The following is an 18,673-nucleotide window of genomic DNA, read 5'->3' as shown; positions in this document are numbered from 1 at the left end:
TCCCTGAGGGTAATTATAATAACAACAGAACATAAGTCTATGCTCAAAGCCCAGAAAAAAAAGAAGTCATGCCCATTTTCAGATATAAATTTTATTTACCAAAGTATTGACTGTCCTAAACATGGTATATAGCTTTCAACCAAAAATGATGAGACACAGAAAAAGGCAAGGAAAGCGACTCACTGTCAAAAGACAAAGAGATCAACAGAAACAAAGTTAGATACAATCCAGATGTTGGCGCTATCAGACAGGGAATTTAAAATGATTCATATGTTAAGGGATCTATTGGAAAAGGTGGAAAATGTGTTAATTGATAGGGAATTAAAGCAGAGACATAAAAACTGTAATGAAGAGTCAATTGGAAATGCTGGCTGGGTGTGGTGGCCCATGCTTGTAGTCCCAGCACTTCGGGAGGCCGAGGCAGGCAGATCACTTGAGGCCAGGAAGTTCAAGACCAGCATTGCCAACATGGTGAAACCCTGTCTCTACTAAAAATACAAAAAGAAAAAACAATTAGCTGGGCATGGTGGTGCATACCTGTATTCCCAGCTACTCTGGAGACTGAGGCAGGAGAATTGGTTGAACCTGGGAGGCACAGGTTGCAGTGAGCAGAGATCACACCACTGCACTCTAGCCTGGTCAACAGAGTGAGACTCTGTCTCTGACAAAAGAAGAGTCCATTGGAAATGCTAGAAATGTTTAAAAAAACGGTAGCAGGGATGAAGTAAGCCTTGGCACAGCCAAGAAAAGAATCAGTGTGCTTAAGACTAAGTACACCATCCTCACTGAAACACAATGAGAAATAAGAGGTGTGAACAGCAGTGATCACCACCAATGGAACAGAGCACCCAAGAGCTATGGGACAATATTAAACAGTCTCATAAACAAAACTCAGAATCCTAGAAGGAAGAGAGAGAGAGAGATGGAGACACAGAGATAGAGCCATAGAGAGAGCTAGGGAAAGACACACACACAGAGATAGAAAAATAGATAACGGGGAGAGGAAGGAGGGAAGAAAAATATTTAATAAGCTAATGGCTAAGACTTATCAAACATAATGAAAGACATCGCATTACAGAACCAAAAATCCCACAGAATACTAACGGGAATAAACACAAATATTTTTCATGTAGAATCCTAGATATAAACTGTTTAAACTGTTGAAAACTGAAGATAAAGAGAAAATATTAAAAGTGGCCAGAGATACAGGACATTTCTCATACAGAACAGCAAAGGTAAGAATTACAGAAGACTTGTCCACAGAAACTATGCAAGCTATAAGACAATGGAATTATATCATTAAAATGCTAAAAGAAAACACAAACAAAAATCTGGCAACCCCAAATTCTTTTCCCAGTGAAAATATCTTTCAAAAATTAAAGAGAAATAAAGATTTTTTTTCTCAGAAAAACAAAAAAGGGGAGAATTTATTACAAGATGTTAAAGAGAGTGCATCAGGCAGAAGGTAAATGAAACCAGTCAGAATCTTAGATCTACGTACAGAAATGAATAGTCATGGACATGGTAAAAATGAAGATCAATAGGAAGTTCTTTTTTACGTTTAGTTGCTCTAAAATTACTAGACAGTTGAAAGTTAAAAGAGTTGCAATGTACAGTGTGTTTAAAATTGCACATAAAAGTAAAATATAGAACAAGAGCAAAAACCAACATAAGGGAGGAATTGGGAGTATAGAGTTATATGCTATGTGTGAATCATATGATATTATTTGGAAGTAGATTGTGATCAAATAAAGGAGTATATTGCAAACCCCAGGGTAACTAATTACAGATTTGAACATCCCTAATGAGAAAACCCCAAATCCCAAACTTTTTGAATGCCAACATGATGCTCAAAGGAAATGTTCATTGGAACATTTTGAATTTTGGATTTTCTGATTAGGGATGCTCAACTGATATATATTTCCATGTATATTCCAAAATTTGAAAAAAATTTCAAAACCTGAAATACTGGTCTCAAGCATTTTGGGTAAGAGATATTCAATTTGTATTAAAATTTTTTCAAAAAAGATGTATAAATATGACCAATTCTCTGATATTAAGCAAAAAAAAAAAAAAAAAAAAGTCATCCTCTAAGTACCACCTGATCACTCCCTTCACCTTTGAAGCTACATTTCCCAGGAGTGTTGTCTACATTTGCTGCCTTCATTTTCTAACCTTCTACCGACTTTTCAATCAATCATAATCTGGCTCTCACTTCCGTTATTCTAATCAAATAGCTTTTTCCAAAATTACCAATTACCTTGCTATCACTCTATCCAATAGACATTTTTCAGACCTAACTTCAGACTGCTCACAGCCTTTGACACTGATCTCCATGCCACCCCCCAGCACCCCTTCTTTCCTGGCTTTCCTGGTGCTGCATCCCCTATTTTCCACCTAACACTCTGGGATGCCTCTGCTCTTATTTTTTTTTTTGCAGGCTTATCTTCTTTATTTGGCCATGAAATGTTTGCATTCTTCAAACTTCATATGTAGGCCTGCTCTACTTCCTACTCGATACTTTCTCCCTAAGTGAACTTGTTCATAACCACACCTTTAACTGTTGCCTTCACCCAGAAGACAGATACAACTCTTTCTATCTACCCTGCAGCTCTCCTCTGAGCTTCAGTCCACATCCTGAGCTGTCTAATTAAGTATGGCTCAAAGGTAACTCAGATCTCAGAGCTCAACATATATTTTATGTACATATATTTTACATATATATAAAGGGTCATCATTTTTTCCCTTTACTTGGTCTCTTTCCACGTACCCTACCTCAGAAAATGTCACTCCTACGTTCATTCCCACCATCATTCATTCACTTTGAAAATGTTTATTGAGCACTTACTTTGTGCGAGAGGCTGGAGATATGGTCAACACGTGGACAAGGTCCCTGCCCTCTTGGAGCTGGTGCCCAGTGAGCAGGCAAACATAAACCAACAAAAAGCCAAACACCATAGAATTCTAGGCAAGGATCAGTGCTACAAGCGAAACTCAAGCTGACTGAAGGGAGAGGCAGATGGCCCTTGTGTGTACAATCTCCCTTGCTGCAGGAAGCTAATAATCAATCTCAACTTGGTTGACTATGGCTATGTTCTGGAGGACTTGGGTTGAGGGCTTTATCATGTTGCTAATATGTTTTGGAAGAGTCCAGGTGCTCTCTGCCCTATCTGCCTTTCCAGCAACACCTCCAGGCACTTGCCCCAGCTTGTTCCCATTGCCTTGGCTTTCTGTTGGGTTCTTTTCTTTTCTCCTTTCTTTTCTTTTTTTTTCTTTTCTCTCTTTCTTGCTTTCTTTTTTTTTTTTTTGAGATGGAGTTTAGCTCTTGTTGCCCATACTGGAGTGCAATGGTGTGATCTTGGCTCACTGGAACATCCGCCTCATGGGTTCAAGTGATTCTCCAGCCTCAGCCTCCTAAGTAGCTGGGATCACAGGTGCTCACCGCCCCCTCGGCTAATTTTTGTATTTTTAGTAGAGACGGGATTTCACCATGTTGTCCAGGCTGGTCTTGAACTCCTGACCTCTGGTGATCCACGCACTTCAGCCTCCCAAAATGCTGGGATTACAGGCGTGACTGTTGGGTTCTTTCTATTGGTTTCTGTTGGGTTCTTTCTGTTGAGTCTGCCATATTCCCTCCCTCATGATGCCTTAGGGCCTCTGAGGCTCTCCACTCCCAAAGCTCTTCCTGGTTTGAATAATGAACATCTCCTGCTTCAGTTTGCCCCTTCAACATAATTTTGCACTTCCTCAGCAGGGAGGTCTTCTTCACCTTCTCAGATGAGGTTGGCTCTGACTTTCAGGCTTTGTAACACAGCTCACTTGGTTGACCCTAACACATATTACAGTCATCACTTTCCCTGCACTTGGTGATTTAATTAACATTTATTTCTGCCACTGGAGAGAGTCCTAGGAGGGTGGGAGATGGGTCTCCATAGCAGATGGAGATACGCATCTTGTTGAATAAAGAGATGGATGCGTCCACACTCACAGAAAGCTGGAAACCAAATAGGTTTGGGAAATGCTGACTTGAACATAGTGAAACAGCTCCCTCCACAGCAGGATGCCCAGAACCTCTGACCTGTTGCAAAGCCCTGGGAGACGGCTGGTTAGTTACATTTGGCAAATTCTGCTTCCTCCAGGTAACTAACCATGGAACATTTTAGTTGAGATAAGACATAACATTTTCCGGAACATTCATATGTTAGGGAGGGAAGATTTGGTTTGGGAAATACTGATTGTTGGTATAGTTATCTCCTCTCTACATATGCTTACACACGTGTTCCCATTCCCCCATGTGTGCATGTATGTATATACATGTGTATGTGTGTGTGTGTGTTTTCCCCTTTTATTCCCATAGCCTGCAACTGCAGGTAGAAGTGACAAAGGCCATGTTTAGGTCAAGGACAAATGGAGCAGGTGCTGTGGCGTCTTGCTAGGTCACACCAGCCTCTAGGGGGAGCTCCTGGGCCTTGGCAGGCAGCTAAGCACAGGGGCTCTGGGGCCAATCTCCCTGGCTTGAATCCTCCCAGGCCAGCTTGTCAGCTCGTGGCCTTGGGCAAGTGATGTGCCTGTGACTCAGTGGCCTCCTCTGTATGTGGGGCAGCAGCAGCAGCTACTCGTGGGGTCATTGTGAGGCCTGAGTGGGTCACTACGGGCCGAGAGGGGCAGAGGCCCTGCACAGAGCACAGGTGCCATGGGCACGGTGGGTGCTCTGGCTGGGAAGATGACTCACTTCCCGGACTCAGTGCCCCCCTGGCCCTCAGGCCCGTCTCCTTGGGCGGGGAATGTGAAGTCATGGATTGCTGCTTGGATTCAGAGGCAGATGAAAGGGCCTCCTCCGAGGAGAACCCAGGAAGATCAGTGCAACCACTTCAAATCCTCTGAGGAATGAGGTGTGTGGGGAAACAGACAAACCAGCACTTGCACAGGTGGCGTCATGCCTTATCCTGTAGCCCCGATTCAGCCACCATGATCCTCAGCACGCAGCTGGGAAGGGAACTGGAGCCAGCGCTAATGGAGGGGGAAATAGATGTTTCCTTCCGGCTGAGATGCGACGGAGATATGAATCTGGAGAGAATTCAGATGGGGAAAATAAAAGATTGATAACACCTAAGGCTGGGGGTGTGTGTGGGAAAGCAGCCGCTCGTAAGCTGCGTGTGGCTGCCTAAATTGCTATGAGTTTGTGAGAGAGGAAAATCTGACCATTGTTTTGGAAATTTGAAGCACACATACAATTTGACCCTGCAGTCTGATGTGGAGGAATCTGACTTAGAGCGTCGGGGAGTAATGACACCGGAGGAGGCATTGACCACCTGATGAGCAGGGGTGAGAGTGGCCATCAGCCAGTCTTTAGAGTGACGGGGAATGGTAGGACAGATGGTGGCTCAGTAGCCGCAATGCTGACCAGTATGCTGCTGGCAGTGTGAGTGTGTTAGCACTTTATGTGTTGGCATTGCTCATGTGTGTAATTGAGTAAAATGGCAAGTTGTTGAGTTTTTTTAAATTTTTGAGACGGGGTCTGGCTCTGTCACTCAGGCTGTAGTGCAGTGGCACAAACCTGCTCACTGCAGCCTCGACCTCCTGGGCCCAAGCCATCCTCCCACCTCAGCCTCCTTAGTAGCTGGGACTACAGGTGTGTGCCACCACACCCTGCTAATTTTTAAAATTTTTCTTTTTGTAGAGATGAGGTTTTACTTTGTCACCCAGGCTGGTCTTGAACGCCTGAGCTCAAGTCATCCTCCTGCCTCAGCCTCCCAAAGTGCTGGGATAACATGGTTTAGTTACCACGCTTGGCCTATTGAGTAGTTTTGAAAAGAAGAAAAACACAAGCTATAGATGGGTTGGGGTGACCATAGGAGGGTGTGGAAGAATTCACAGCAGATAAACCCTTCTCAGCTCCCGCCGGTGGAGCTGGAGGAAGGGGTAGAAGAGAAACCAACAAACAAAAATATTAAAATGGGGGTGGGAGGGGGGGAGAAAAAATACTTATCCCTATAAAGAGAGAGGAGAAGAATCCAAGTAGTGGTATGGAGAAGTGGTTTTATGGTTGGTCACATTAATTTGGACACACTAAAATCACATTAATTTGACAATTTGGAGGAAGGAAAAGGATTTGTTAGGCAAGAAGAAAATGTAATTTTGTCACTGTGGGCCCCCCCCTTCTTTCTGCTGGGGGCGAGGCCCTGGCATTCTCCTCCCGTCTGCTCACACCCTCTGAGGGTCAGAGCTTGTCCCCTGGCCTTCTATGACAATACTAGTCACCGCTGGCCACTGGCCCCAGCTGCGTGAGGCAGTGTCCACGCTCAGGCAGTGACGAGTGCTTTCCCACTTGCTCCGCAGCCGCGTGGACTGGGGTCTCCTTAGGTCTCGCGGCCGTGTGGACTGGGGTCTCCTTAGGTCTCTCCATCTCTGTCTGGGCTTTGGGTTTTCCGTTAGTAAATTCCCTTTCAATGCTGTTTAAGTTTTCTCGTTGTTGTTATTTTGCTTTTGTTTGTTACTGTGGTTATTTTTGGCCCAGTGGCTGAAACCGGGACAGTGACGCGTGACAGAAAGGGACCCACCGTGAGTGAGGCGGGTCATCCACACATCCACATTGTCTGCCAGAGCTGCCTGGGTCTCATCATCATAACCTGAGCTGCTGAAAACAAAGCGGAACAACAAAGACTGTGGGGCCCACCCGCTGGGTCCGGACCCAGCACGTTGCTCGGGCGTGCAGATTAAATGAGTTTGTCTCCTGTGTACTCATCCGGAATGCTAAGTTACTTTTGTGCACAAATACACCAGTTTCATCACTGTCTGCAGATGAAAAAAAAAATAAGAAAAGAAGAAGGTGTGTAAAGCACCACACGTGTTCCACGCAAGAGAAGGGTGAGCGGATCCCTGGTGGTGGGAGGCAGTCAGGCAAAGCTAAAACTAGCTTCAGGCTTGGGGCTGTCTCCCAAAGGGCCTCTTGGGCCATCTGCTGATGCCTGAAAGTCCTGGTCCTTGCAGTAGCAGAGAGATGGGGCAGGAGTGGGGTATTCCTGAAGGGCTGGATGCTGGCCCCAAGCAAGGTTGGGAGGTCGCCTGAAACTCTTCTAACACGATCAGGTGGGCTTCAGTAGTCACCAAGTATGTGGAAAAATGAGCATCGTTCAGGAGACAAAGGTATTTATTTTCCTCTTATTTATATTTCTTTGTTTTTTCCAAATTTCCTCTATGTATTATCAAGGTAGTTACCTAATCATATTATGAATTGAAAAAAAGGGGTTCTCAGAAATCTTATTACTGAAATGGAGTTAGATGTTTTGGTGTATTTCTTTCCAGTGTTTGTCTAAGCATTGGGCTATTTTATAAAATGCTGCACACACTGTATACAGTAGGTATTTTCTATACACATTTCCCCATTGATGGTCCAAGCTGATGTTACAATTCAGGCTGCGCTCTGCGATCCCAGAAGCACTGTGTGAGGTGTTTTATAGTTATGTAAGGATTTATTTAGCCAATCCCGCACTTTCTTTGACTCCTAGGCTGTCATTTCTGCCAGGTCCACTTTTTGCTTTTATTATAAATAATGATATAATGGACATGCTTTGTGTACAAACCTTTCTTTCATATTGGTTGTTATCCATATGTAATATTTATAAGTATTATTTATAATATAGGTATAATATAATTTTTAGAATGTTTAATATTATTTCTATACATTAATTCCCAGAATTACAAAGACAAAAGGTTTACATATTAAAAATATAAAATTTTATATTATAAAATTAATACATGGACATTGTAGAAAATGTAGAAAATGCAAAGTATAAATAATAGTAATAAAATAAACTTGAGCTTCTCCAATCAGATAACTATTGTTATGATTTTGGTAATAATTACTTAGTCTTTTGTTTCAGTGCATTTTACAAAATCAGACATTTCATTCTAGGTACTCTTCTGTAACATGTTTTTTCACCTAATGGAATGTGAATATACATTTGAAACATCTGCATACAATTTATAACAAATTGGAATACAGAGTATTCCAAAAATACTCTCCAAATTACTTGATTTTTTAATGGCTGCATAATATTCTCCACAGATTTATCATAATTTCTTTTTTTTACATTTCAGTCCTACTCCTTCTGTAAGACTTATCCTCACATAGCTCCTACATTGAAGTTGCATCCAGTTTTTTATTGCTGCAAAAATTGCGCAGTAAAGACAATAATTCTTGCATTATCTCCACGGGATAATGAAATGAATCAAAGTGTGTGATCACTTGTAAAACTTACAAAATATGTTGTTGAATTTCTTACCAGAAAGGCTGTTTGAATTTAAAACAACTTCGCTGTCATGAAATATTTTTTAAAACCCTCTTCTCGTCAATTTAAGGCAAAAAGTGGCAATCTAGTATTTGTTTCAACTTGCACTTCTTTGATTACTAGTCAGGAGGATGTTTTTAAAAAAGTGTTTGTAGGGCATTTGTATTTCTTCCCTTCATGTCCCATTGTACATTTTTCTTGGGGATTTGTAAGTCTTATTTACAGATGAAGGACGGTGCTTTATATGTTATTTAAGTTGCAGATTTTTCCCAGTCGTTCGTTTGTATTTTGTTTTCTGACTTTTTGTCAAATAGTTGTTATAAATTGTATGCAGATGTTTCAAAGTGTACAGTCTATTTATCTTTTGTTGTTTCTTTGGTTTTATACTTTGAAAGGCCTTTCCCACTCTAAGATAAGAAATGTATATTTTATTTTATTTTTAATTTTTATGTATTTATTTATTTTGAGAAGGAATGTCGCTCTGTCACCCAGGCTGGAGTGCAGTGGCACAATCTTGGCTCACTGCAACCTCTGCCTCCCAGGTTCAAGCGATACTCCTGCCTCAGCCTCCTGAGTAGCTGGGATTAAAGGTGCATTCCACCATGCCCAGCTAATTTTTGTATTTTTAGTAGAGTTTGAGTTTCATTATGTTGGCCAGGCTTGTCTTGAACTCCTGACCTCGTGATCTGCCTGCCTTGGCCTCCCAAAATGCTGGGATTACAGGCGTGAGCCACCATGCCCGGCCTGTGTGTGTGTGTTTTTTTAATAGTTTAAAAAATGGGATGAATTGCTTCTTGATGTAATGGAGTTCCCAGTCTGGAAGAGTGTAGCAGGAGCTGTGAGAACATTCGCCAGGGGCCGACATCTTCATTGAGTGTCTCTTCTCTGCCTCACACTGGACGAGGCTTTTGTGTGTTATCATACAAGCCTCCCATGATTTAGATATGAGGGTTCGCATTCTGCCCCTGGAAATGTCAAGGCTGCTGTAGCTCAGACAGTCTGCTCAAAAGCAAGAACTCAGCTACCAAAACCAGGTGTTTTTAGCTCTAAAGTCTGTGGGCTTAACCTCATTTTATTTTGCACAAGTCCCTGTCACAGTGACTTTGGAAACTGTCCATTCTCCTATAGAAGGGCCATAGGTAGGGGCTGTAACCCCTGGAGTCTTTCCAGGCTCTCAGGAGACATCCGCTGCCAGGTGACATCTGGAAAGGCAAGTGGGGTCCTGAGTCGGCATATTTCATCCGACAGCATCCTGGTGCCCAGGTAGGAAAACAGCCCTCCCGTGACTGTGGGCTCAGCCAAGCCTATTTTCCAGTAAAGTCTCCTCTGAATCCAGTGTTTTCCCCTTGGGCTTCCTTTCTGATTCCTGTTTCCTAAAACAGTTTTGGTGAAGAAATGAATGGAGTGGAACGTGTTTTTCTTAGCTCTTGGGTTTTCTTAACCATCCTTAGCAAGAGGCGGCCCCTCAAGTCACCTCCGCTTACAAGAGGCGGTCACGGCGTAGTGGCCAGGTGCCCAGACCTGGGACCAAGTGGTGGGGTTAAAATCCCAGCTCTCCCAGCAATTTGGGAGGCCGAGGTGGGCGGATTGCTTGAGGTCAGGAGTTGGAGACCAGGCTGGTGAAACCCTGTCTCTACTAAAAATACAAAAAATATTCGCTGGGCATGGTGGCATGTGCCTGTAATCCCAGCTACTCGGGAGGCTGAGGCGGGAGAATTGTTTGAACCTGGGAGGCGGAGGTTGCAGTGAGCCGAGATCGTACCACTGCACTCCAGCCTGGGTGACAGAGCGAAACTCTGTCAGAAAAAAAAAAAAAAAAAGAAAAAAAGAAAAAATCCCAGCTGTGCCACTTATGAGCTAAACAGCAGTTGGCAAATCACTTCTCCTCCCTCGACTTGGTTCTCTGACCTGTAAAATGTAATGCAACAGCCTCTCCGTTCTAGGGAGCTTGGTGCAGTGTGGTGAGGGTTATAGGTGTTAACATGTGCTAGGTACTTAGACTGGCTGGTTGGAAACACCATATAAACATCAACTCTGACAATTTTTTCTTGTTTATGGTTAGTACTAGCTGAAGTTTATTTTTAAATGCCAACCACCAGTTAAGAAGTACCATATAAACATCTGTGGCTCAGACTAGAAAATAACGAGGAAGGATTGTGAATGGGAGGATCCCAATATGTCAGGCGTTTCCGGCACTCTCACTCTGCCTCTCCTGGTGCCTGACCACCCCCATCCCCAAGAGATGGTCAACAGCCGCACGGAATATGAACAACACCCACCTTTAACATTTTGAGTGTGTATGTCATGCTAGATAGCATTGATGACTTCTTATCCTCACAGCCTGGGAAGTAGGTGAAATTTTACCCATGAGGGGAGTAAGCCAGGACCAGAGGTTCAGAAATGGCTGAAGTTCTCTGAGCCAGGAAGGGCAGGAATTGGGCTCCTGTTCACAGGGGCCTGAGATTCCAAATCCGAGTGCAAGGAGTTCCCCAGTGTCCCTCGTTTTTTGGCCCTCTGTGAAATGGGAGCTGGCTGGAAATGCATCTCCCTATTGTGGAGTGGTCAGGATCTGCTCTCCCAAGCTGTAACTGGCCTGGGTTCCAGTGCAGAGAGGAATCCCACCACATGGGGGTTGTACTATGCAGGGCTGGAGCTGGCCACAGCAACATCCTCCCAGCCTCTCCTTGTGTGCACAGCTTCTGAAGTCATGGGACCACCCCCATCCTCCAACCTCCACTCAGGGGAGCTGGAGGAGGGCACCTGAGTTTGTCCCACCACCACCCGGTGGCATTACCTTGGCTGCAGAAATGGAGGAAACTGCAAGAGGGCTGGGATGATGCTTGGTGTGGAGCATGGTCCCGGGGTCAGCCCAGTGGCCACACTCAAGTCCATGATGGAGCGTGGTCCCAGGGTCAGCCCAGAGGCCATGCCTGCATCCGCAGTGGAATGGTGGTGTCTGCAGATGTCTCCCCAGGGAGGACACCAGGGTGGCACTGCTCCTGGTTTATATGCACTGCTGTGTCCCTCTCTCTCCCTCCCCGTCTCTATCTGTCTGTCTCTCTCTCCCTCTCTCTGTTTCTCTATCTCTATCTCTCTCTATCCCTCTATCTCTGTCTCTGTCTCTGTCTCTCTCTCTCTTCTTTATCTCTATCTCTGTCTCTCTCTTCTCTGTCTCTCTTTCTCTCTCTCTCTCTCTAACCAGGGACAGGGCCCATGTCCTGCCAAACCCGGCAGGAAGGGCCCATCTCCTGCCAAAGCCTGACAGGGAGGGACATGTTGAGCCAGGAACTCCCAGGTAAACCATCACTCCAGAGTCCCCTCCCAAAGGAGACCTCCTCGGTAAACCTGTGGCAGGTTTGCAGACCGTGGGTGGGCAGACTCAACCCTTCTCTCTGGCCTCCGAGGACGGGGTGGTATTATCCTTTAATCCCAATTGACAGGCTTACACTGGACTGTAAATTGGTTCGCGTCAACTGCGAAAGGAAAGCAGAATTTCAGTTTATTTAAAGTGATCTTGTCACCGCACTCAGCGCCATGGGACGTTAGCGTAACAAATAAAAATAAATGAGAATACTGTTTAAACAACTTGGCTTTCATTGTTGTCACTGCAGCAGACGCTCCAAACACCCCTGTCTTTGCTGAGATCGGTCTCGGAATATGTCCTCTGAGATGGGACCCTGCACGGAGTGGCCTCAGGTGGGAGGCAGGACTAGCTGCGCATTGGTGGGAGTTTTTTGTTTTGTTTTGAACGTTGCTACTTTCTGAAAGTCTTTTCTCAGGAAATACCAAACTGGAAGAGAACAGGCGAAGAAAAAAATCCTATCATTTTAGCAGTGAATTTGTTTAATTACTAGACTTTATTTTTTAGAGTAGTTTCACATTTACAGAAAAACTGAGCAGAAATACAGAGTTGCCCTGTAATCCTCCCCACGCCTCTATTATTCTTGTCTTGCGTTGGTGTGTTATATTTGTTACAACCCATAAGCCAAAATGGATACATTGTTATTAACTGAAGTCCACAGTTTTCAGCATCAGGGTTATGGTGTTGAATATTCTATGGGTTTGGACAAATGTAAAGACAAATATCCACCACTATAGTATCATACAAATAGTTTGTCACTCTAAAAATTCCCTGTAGTGGTGACATTTTAAAGCAACTTAAAAAAAAAAAAAAAGAACAGTCCCAACTTTCAGAGCTGTATAAGAAGCCCAGGAGTTGGATGCCTGATGAATACGCAGGTGAGGACCGACTTATTCACATCGGTGCTGGGCGAGGACCTGAAACGTGGCTGTGTTAGAGCCACTGCACCCAGAGGATAGAACATGGCTCAGGAAGGGAGCAGAGGACAACATGGGGACGTCTATAGAACATATGAGTGCATATATGTACATATGTACACGAAGGGATGGCCTGTGGGGAGGTGTGTGCTGGCCCATTGGGTCGGGCTAGACTTTCCTTTCCCTGCTGGACTCAGGAGGCAGCGGTTGTAGGTGCCGGGGCTTGTTGATTCTGTGGGTGCATTGCCACATCCGTGACTGTGCAGTGGTGCCAGCACTGAGGCTGGCGGGCACCTACGCAGGAACCAGACCGAAGGCAGAGCCCCTTTTCTGCGCGTGCTCTCGCCGACGCGTCTGGCACCGGGCTGTCCTCCCTTCCCGTGCAGGGACACTGCAAACACAGGCCTGCAGCCGCCTTTGCCCGGGGATCCAGAGATCATAAATTGCTCTCTTGCTTTCTGGGGGTCCGAGGGGAGCAAGCGGGTGGCCTCGTAAAGTCCTGCGGACAAAGCGGGTTCTTATGTCCACACAGCAGTGGCCTGGGGGACATGGCCACTCACGGCTCCAGGAGCTATGCGGCCGCAGCTGCCACTAGCCACTGTCCTAAAATAGACGCTCACAGACCCTGGTTGGTTCCAAAGTGTAGGGTCCTGAAGGTATTTGTGTATAAAAGAAACCTTCTCATGCCTGTGTGCGCTTGATTTATTTGCTCTGATTCATGATCCTTCACTTTCTGAAAGGCAGGCGCTGGATGAGATTCCTGGGGGCTGACACATTCCCCTCCCGCCCTCAGACGGTTGGGGCAGGATCCCTTTTGTGCTCCACAGCGAAGTTGCCGGGAAGACAGGCCTTGGCCACTTTCCTCTCGCATTCCCTAGCTTTGGTGTTAAATAAGATGAAAAAGCATTAATGTGTAACACACCCCTGTGGGCTGTTGTCGCATTTGCTAGCTGATCTGCCCAAATCAGACATTAGCGGCGCACGCAGGCTCTTCTTGGGAGCTGCTCCCGGCCTCCCATATAATTCCGAATATGCTCAAAGTCGGTTCACTGGCTGCGCTCTCCTGCATTTATTCTTCCAGCTGAAATTTTCCTGACTTTTTCCCCTCTCACTTTATTAGGTTAATAAAACTTGGTTTTCGAGCATTTGGCTGCCCCAGGAGGGCCATCGGCCCCATGTCCAATTCATCAAGCGCTAATGAGTGGCCTCGCCGGCCCCGGCCCTCCAGCCCAGAAGCTCTCCGTGGCTCGTAAAGGGGAGGCCCACGGGCTGTGCTGTATATTTTGTCTGTTGGTTTCCCAAATTCTCTCGCCAGCTCGACAGTCACTTTTCGGGATTTATTTGAGGCCGACAGCACCGTCAGGGAACTCCTCCGCAGCCGGACCCTCCTCCCTGGCCCGGGCTCCACACACCCCACACACTCAGAGCCGTAAAATAAAGTCTGCAATAAAACGAAATAGAAATGTGTCGATGCTGCATTTTAGAACATTCCAGCAAAAGGCTCTGGGAAATGCCTTCGTTTACATTAAAGAGGGAAGCTCCGTGGGAGCAGGGGGTAACAGTCAGAAAAAGGGCCTCTAGGAGGAAGACACGGCCTGGTGTTTCACATAAATAAAGTAAAAATAAAACGCAGTCGGGTGTGCGTACGCATGAAGTCTCTAAACTCTTTCTGCACGTACATTTGTGTCGTCCCGGGTTTATTTTTTTGGCATTTTAGGGAAAGACCAGTGAAAGAGAAAAGTGGATGGTGCCTGCCTTCTGGGCCAAGGAACTGGGCTCTGTCTCCCTTCTAGAACATTCTTCTTTTCTGTTCCCCCACGGGTACACCCTCTCTCTCGCTCTCTCACCTTCACCAAGCTGTCAGCTCCCTGCTAGCCCCAGGGGTGGAGTTGTGTCAGCCGCAACACGGTTGAAAACTAGAATCTGAGCAGCCAAGAGCCCGGGGAATATTCACTGCTGCAGTGGCCTAGGGCCCGGAGAGGTGGGTGGGGAGAGGTGGCTCAGTGGAGACGGCTGCTAGGTTATGGGGTCCCCGAATGTCCACGTGGCAGCTGGCCGTGTCAGCCTTTGTAACAAGTGTCCTGGTCCCTCTCCTCTGCCTTAAACCTCCAGAAAACGCCTCGCCTTTCCCTTGCACTCCACCCGGGCCTGTGCCACCGCTAATAAATCACACCCCCCAGGCCTGCGGCTCTAGGGAACGTTCCCTTGTCCCCCTTGGCGCCCGCCTTGAGCATGGAGGGCTCTGCGCAGTCTGCATGCAGCAACAGGAGAAATGCCAAAGCCGCCTCGGATGGTTCTCCTTTGAAATTTTCAGCAGCGTCCTCCATGTGATATTGTCCACTTGGCCCCCATGCCAGGCAAAAGACTGTCCATACAACTGGCTGGGTTTGGGGGAAGATCTTTGGGTCCCTAGGACATGAACAGGCAGGGTGGTGGCCCCCAGGCTGTGGAGGGCATAGCAGGGATCACTGCCCCTCTGCTACGGGGTCCTTGCACTTGTGGGTGAGGGGGATTCTAGAGCTGTCTCTGGGGTCACGGGGACTGTTCCCTGCTTTGATAGAGGTGAAGGTCCCCTCACCTTCACACGCTAAGGCCTGCGTGGAGATGCTGGCTGGCTGTAGAGATGACAGGGCACCTCTTCTGAGTCACTGGCCCGGCTGGCATTTCCTTCCTCCAACTGGAGAAGATGCCACACAAAGGGCATCACTCTCAGTGGTGGCTCAAGATGCCCACGGCCTGAGATCTGCACCCCAGCTTCGCACACCGTCTGGGGTGCCAGGGAGGCCCTGTGTTGCTGGTGGCTTAGACGCTGCACGTGGGGGACCCTGAGCAGCCATTTCCATGGGGGCTTGGATGGAGTCGGCCGGTTTCCTGTCCCTTGAAGAGCCTCACCCAGCCCTGGCTTTTCTTGGTTGTCTCCATTAAAGCTGTAGGTTCTCAGCGGTCCTTGTTCAGAATGTCCTACCCGGAGCTGGCCCTTCTCCCCCGCACACCCCTCTTAGTAGATTATCTTCTGAAAATATACTTTGAAGGGCTTTTGTTTTGTTTTGTTTTCCCTACTTGACACTCTTGAATAAAGTAGGCCATTTATCTTTCAGGCAGAAGAATTTCAACAGCGAAGCTGCGCGGTGCAGGCTCCGTGCGGGGAGGCAGTTTTACATTTTTTTTTTCATCACGGGTTTATTTCTGTCTTAGCTTCCCCTAAAGTTTGTAGCCTTCCTGCCTTCCTTCTAACAAATCCCCCCAACTGTCATCCTCTCCCCTCACCCCCCTAAATGCATACAGCCCACCTCAAGCTACTCGAACTGAAAGAAGCATTCATGGCCAGGCCGCGTGTTTCTTTAGACTCACCCTGTGTTAGTCCATGTGAACTGCAACAGAATGGAGAAAAATGTAATTCTTTGCCGGCTTTTGATCAAAGAGAGGACTTTAAAAAAAAAATGCAAGATGGATTTCTGAAGGACAATTTTATACACATGCTGTGTGTTTCGGAGCTCCAGTGTTTAGTTGATTTTGGGGGAAAAAAAAATCTTTTTTCCTCTTTTGATCCCAGAGAGAAAACACTCGGCGCACAAACACATCTCCACCTCACAAACATTGCAAGATGGCACTTTTCATAAGTCTAACCGGCTGAAAAGAGGAAGGGTTTCTCTTCCAATTTAGCAAGAGAATGTAAAATACGGCCCTACTGCAACAGGCAATCTCTTTCTTGCTTTTGTGGGAATTCAAAGCAAAGTCACCCTTGTCGCTGAGGCTAATCTCAGGACCCAGGATGTCCGGTCCGGGTCCTTGAAACACACATGCGTCCGTCCATCTTAATTTCACAACCAACATTAAATGTAAATTTCTCCCCTAACTCCCTCAGCTTCGGAGCAAATGCAAATAGAAAGTGCTTAAAATGGCAAACATTTCCTGTCATTGAAGGCCTTCGTTAGGGTGGGGGTCCCTGAGTTCTAAAGTATATTTTCATAGGAAAACTCATTTCAGATCGTCGGCAGGAACTTGGACTGTTCATACAGCGAAGTTTCGGGTTTGCGATCAGCCTGAATTTATTGCAGTCAAGTGACCCTTTATATGATGTAGACGTAGGAGAGCAAAGATTCCAGATTCACACTTGGATTAACCTGGGGCCCAGCTCCTCAGGTCACAGGAAAAAATTAAAATATACTGAAAACTGTCCTCTTCCCCTCCCCTCCCCTCCCTTCAATTCATTTTCTCTTCCATTATGGAAAAAAACCCAAATTTGGAATTTTAATTTGTTGTTTTTCCTCCATTGGTTGTTTAGTTAGTGATTTTGCCGACTTCCTGGATGTTCATTTCTGGTTCTGCACAAAAGAGTCGCGTTTCCTTTTGGAATCGGGACCAGGAGACAGAAGCGGACTCGGGAACTGTGAGTGCCCCCGCTCTTCCCCGGCGCCTCTGACCCCTTCCTCCATCTCGCCGCCTTCCCTGCCTTCAGCGCGGAGTTCCCTTTCTCCAGGGCTTCTTGTCTGAACTCACCCCCTCGGCTCTCAGCACCATTCTCCACTTTTAGGAAAAGAGACTCTACAATTTCTACGCAAACATCGGATAAGAAGGGGAGGGGGAGTGACTTTGATTTTCATTTTAAGACTCTGAAAGACGGAGAAAGTAAGCAGAAGCGGGCTGGTTTATTTTAGGGGCTCCCAGTGAGTCCCTACTAAATTTACCTAATAAAATGAATTTTTAAAAATTTCATTTTCTCATTCGTTCCAGCAGAAAATTAGTTTGCCTTTATAATGTCCAGATCTTTCAAACTCTATTGAGTGAGAAATTAATTTACGAAATTTAAATACTTTGGTACACACATGCACACACACCCGAAATGAAGTAAAATGTGCCTGTAACACAATAGCAAGCCTGGTTTTAGGGTCCTAGGACACATTTTTTTTAATGATGTGTAATAGAGAAAAATCAGATTCAGTTAAAAAAAAGTTTCTCTCTTAAAATGGGTGAATTGTAATACTCAGTAAATTTAATTGTAATTTTTATTTGTTAATATAAGTTGCCTTTTTAAGATCTTCTACACATCTTGTCAAATTACTGAGAGGACTGCAAAGAAAACATATGTTAATGTGCTAGGCCACAGTTGATTCCTTTCCTTTCCATGAAACTATTCCAAGTAGTGTAGGAAATTATAAAACAATAGAGTTCTCTGTGAAAAGAATACCCTGCCTTTCACTTCCAAGATGAAGCAATTAATACTGGAATTTCGAGGTAAATCCAATGATCAGTTAGGAGGGAAAAGGAGGAGGAAGGCAGGATGGTTATTTGCTTAAGAAAGTCCAGAAATCGACATCGGACAGATGTATCGTGGAATGTGATGATATTTATAAGGAAAAATTACATAAACTTCAAAAACGAAAGTTGTTTTGCTTAAGCGACTGAAAAAAAGAATTTAGAATAATATTTGGGTTATCCTAGTTTTGTACGCTTGTGTTCACACCAAAGCTTTCAGGGTCCAGGAGGATTAAAGAGCTCCATCCCAAGGAGTGTTTTTTTTAATGTGTGTGCGTGTGCGTGTCTGTGTGCGTGTGTATGCGCGCGTGTGTGTGTGAGTGTGTTTGTGTCTATACCCAGCTCTCCTACACCTTAGCCCCAAGGATGCTGGGGAGAAAAATGTGGGAGCTGACTAGGTGGAACCAAATCTTTACTCCAGAAATTTATAGCTAATATAAAACTCTTAAAAATAAAAAACAATAGTCTTCTTACCTTTTTAAAAAGTTTTCTCTTTGGGGGGTTATTTCAGGGGATAGAGGAATGGGCTTGAGCCAGTTTTCAAAATTGCTATAGGCCAGGCATGGTAGCTCCTGCCTGTAATCCCAGCACTTTGAGAGGCCGAGGCAGGAGGATCGCTTGAGCTCAGGAGTTTGAGATCAGCCTGGGAAACATAGCAATGCCCTGTGTCTACAAAAAAATTTTAAAATTAGCCGGGCGTGGTGGTGTGCGCCTGTGTTCCCAGCTGCTCGGGAGGCTGAGGCAGGAGGGTCGCTTGAGCCCAGAAGGTCCAGACTGCATTGAGTGGAGATCGCACTACTGCACTCCAGCCTGAATGACAGAGTGAGACCGTCTCAAAACAAAAACAA

General features: G+C 45.6%; 1 long non-coding RNA gene across 1 annotated transcript in view; it reads left to right on the top strand.

Moving 5' to 3' along the window:
• Positions 1-18,104, top strand: part of LOC129457481 (uncharacterized) — a 77,692-nt gene extending 59,588 nt beyond the window's left edge. Inside the window, exon 4 of the long non-coding RNA XR_010114528.1 lies at positions 16,855-18,104. This is a non-coding gene — a long non-coding RNA (uncharacterized lncRNA). The remainder of the gene's footprint in view (positions 1-16,854) is intronic.
• Positions 18,105-18,673: the final 569 nt, after the last annotated feature.

The sequence above is a fragment of the Symphalangus syndactylus genome, chromosome 11, assembly GCF_028878055.3.
Source record: "Symphalangus syndactylus isolate Jambi chromosome 11, NHGRI_mSymSyn1-v2.1_pri, whole genome shotgun sequence".
Lineage (NCBI taxonomy): Eukaryota > Metazoa > Chordata > Mammalia > Primates > Hylobatidae > Symphalangus > Symphalangus syndactylus.
Note: the sequence above shows the minus strand (reverse complement) of the source record. Positions and strands in the feature narration are given on the sequence as shown.